Source organism: Loxodonta africana, chromosome 11 (assembly GCF_030014295.1).
Source record: "Loxodonta africana isolate mLoxAfr1 chromosome 11, mLoxAfr1.hap2, whole genome shotgun sequence".
NCBI classification, from domain to species: Eukaryota; Metazoa; Chordata; class Mammalia; order Proboscidea; family Elephantidae; genus Loxodonta; species Loxodonta africana.
Window position 1 is genome coordinate 91,976,886 of NC_087352.1, and position 3,153 is coordinate 91,980,038.

General features: G+C 40.7%; 1 pseudogene; it reads right to left on the reverse strand.

The window, feature by feature from the left end:
* Positions 1 to 2,241: 2,241 nt before the first annotated feature.
* LOC100668330 (retinol dehydrogenase 12-like) lies at positions 2,242 to 2,822 on the reverse strand (annotated as a pseudogene).
* Between the last annotated feature and the right edge of the window lie 331 nt (positions 2,823 to 3,153).

Genomic DNA, 3,153 nt, shown 5'->3' on the forward strand with positions numbered 1-3,153 from the left:
GGTATTCTCTGCTTTCAGCCAGGATCCATATGACATCAGCAATGATATCCCTTGTTCCACGTCCTCTTCTGAAACTGGCCTGAATTTCTGGCAGTTGCCTGTCGATATACTGCTGCAGCCATTTTTGAATGATCTTCAGCAAAATTTTACTCCACATCCTGTTGGATACCTTTCTTTGGCATGAGTACAAATATGGGTCTTTTCCAGTCAGTTGCCCAGGTAGCTAGCTATCTTCTAAATTTCTTGGCATAGATGAATGAGCACTTCTAGTGCTGCATACTTTTGTTGAAACATTTCAATTGGTATTCTGCCAATTCCTGGAGCCTTGCTTTTTGCCAGTGCCTTCAGTGCAGCTTGGACCTCTTCCTTCAGTACCATTGGTTCTTGATCATATGCTACCTCCTGAAATGATTGAATGCTGACCAATGGTTTTGGGTACAGTGACTCTGTGTATCCCTTCCACCTTCTTTTGATGTTTCCTGTGTCATTTAGTATTTTCATAATAGATACCTTCATTATTGCAAATTGAGGCTTGAATTTTTTCTTCAGTTCTTTCAGCTTGAGAAATGCCCAGCGCGTTCTTCCCATTTGGTTTTCTAAACCCAGGTCTTTGCACATTTCATTATAATACTTTACTTTGTCTTCTTGAGCTGGCCTTTGAAATATTCTGTTCAGCTATTTCACTTCATCATTTCTTCTTTTTGCTTTAGCTACTCTATGTTCAAGAGCATCTTTCAGAGTCTCTTCTGACATCCATTTTGGTCTTTTCTTTCTTTCCTATCCTAGTGACCTCTTGCTTTCTGCATATATGATGCCCTCGTTGTCATTCCACAGCTCCTCTGGTCTTCAGTCATTAGTGTTCAATGTGTCAAACCTACTCTTGAGAAGTTCTCTAAATTCAGGTGGGATATACGCAAGGTCATATTTGGGTCTTGTGGATTTGTTTTAATTTTCTTCAACTTCAGTTTGAACTTACATATGAGCAATTGATGGTCTGTTCCACAGTTGGCCCCTGGCCTTGTTCTGACTGATGATATTGAGCTTTTCCATTTTCTCTTTCCACACATGTAGTCTATTTGATTCTGGTGAGACCCACATGTATAGTCGCCATTTATGTTGTTGAAAAATGGTATATGCAATGAAGAAGTCATTGCAAAATTCTATCATGCATTCTCCGGCATCATTTCTATCATCAAGGTCATATTTTCCAACTACCAATCTTTCTTCTTTGTTTCTGTCTTCCACATTCCAATCACTAGTAATTATCAATGCATCTTGATTGCACGTTTGATCATTTTCAGATTGCAGAAGTTGATAAAAATCTTCAATTTCTTCATCTTTGGCCTTAGTGTTTGGTGTATAAGTTTGAATAATAGTCATATCAATTGGTCTTCCTTGTAGCCTTATGGATATTATCCTATTGCTGACAGAGTTGTACTTCAGGATAGATCTTGAAATGTTCTTTTTTATGATGAACACAATGCCATTCCTCCTCAGTTGGTCATTTCTGGCATAGTAGACCATATGATTGTCTGGCTTAAAATGGCCAATGCCAGTTCATTTCAGATCAGTAATGCCTAGGCTAGGATATCGATGTTTATGCATTCCATTTCATTTTTGACTATTTCCAATTTTCCTGGATTCCACATTCCTATTTATTAACGGATGTTTGCAGCAGTTTCTTCTCATTTTGAGTCATGCTGCATCAGCAAATGAAGGTCCCAAAAGCTTGACTCCATCCACGTCATTAAGGTCAGCTCTACTTTGAGGAGGCAGCTTTTCTCCAGTCATATTTTGAGTGCCTTCTAACCTGAGGAGCTCATCTTCTGTCACTATATCAGACAATGTTTCACTGCTATTCATAAGGTTTTCATTGGCTAATTTTTCTCAGAAGTAGACTACAAGGTCCTTCTCCTAATCTGTCTTAGTCTGGAAGCTCAGTTGAACCTGTCCACCATGGGCAACTCTGCTGGTATTTGAATACTGGTGGCATAGCTTCCAGCATCATAGCAACACACCAGCCCCCACAGTACGATAAACTGACAGATGTGTCGGGTTTCATTCACTTAGGCTGTCTTTAATGTTTTTCAATAAAGTTTTATGATTTTCTCCATATATTGATTACACATATTTTATTAGAGTTAATTAAAAGTATTTTAATTTTGTTACTATAGATGGCATATTTAAAAAGTTTTTATTTTCCAACTGATTGTTGCTCATTTGTAGAAATGAATTAATGCATCATATACTGATGCAGTCATTGAAGTACTTGGCACTCAGGGGTTCCAGACCCTCAGCCAGGGCACAGTGCAGGCTAGTCTACACCCATTTCTGCACTGACTTGATTAATGGGAAGAAGAGCCTCCAGAGCAGGCACAGGAGGAAGGAGTGCTAGAATAGCTGGGAGCGAAAGATGTCCGGGTGCACTGCGTAAATGGGGACCCCAGTGCCTTGGAGCTTCTTGGACAGTTCTTGAGAAAAAAAGCACATTTTCCAGTTTGCTGTGGCAACAGGCAAAACCTGGCTGTAGCACTTCTCATTCTGGAGGTCACGGAAGTGAAGCTTGCCAGCATGGTGGACCACTGATGATAGGTTCACCACCTATACAGGAGCAGACCCTTTTAGCCCCTGCAGGGGCAGATGGGTGAGAAAAAAGTGGCCCAGGTGGTTGACTCACAGGGGAGTCTCAAAGTCATCAGCTGTCTTGAAATACGGACACATCTTCACTCCTGCATTATTGATCAGGGAGGCTGGAGAAGACAAAGTATTACAATGACATATGCAAAGACCTGGAGTTAGAAAACCAAGAGGGAAAAGCATACCTGGCATTTCTCAAGCTGAAAGAAGTGAAGAAAAATTCAAGCCTCAAGTTGCAGTAGTGGAGGATTCTATGGGCAAAACACTGAATGATGCAGGAAGCATCAAAAGAAGATGGAAGGAATACACAGAGTCACTGTACCAAAAACAATTGGTAGATGCTCAGTCACTTCAGGAGGCAGCACATGGTCAAGAACCGATGGTACTGAAGGAAGAAGTCCAATTTGCACTGAAGACACTGGCAAAAAACAAGGCTACAGGAATTGAAGGAATACCAATTGAGATGTTTCAACAAGCGGCAGCAGCTCTGGAAGTGCTCACTTGTCTATGCCAAGA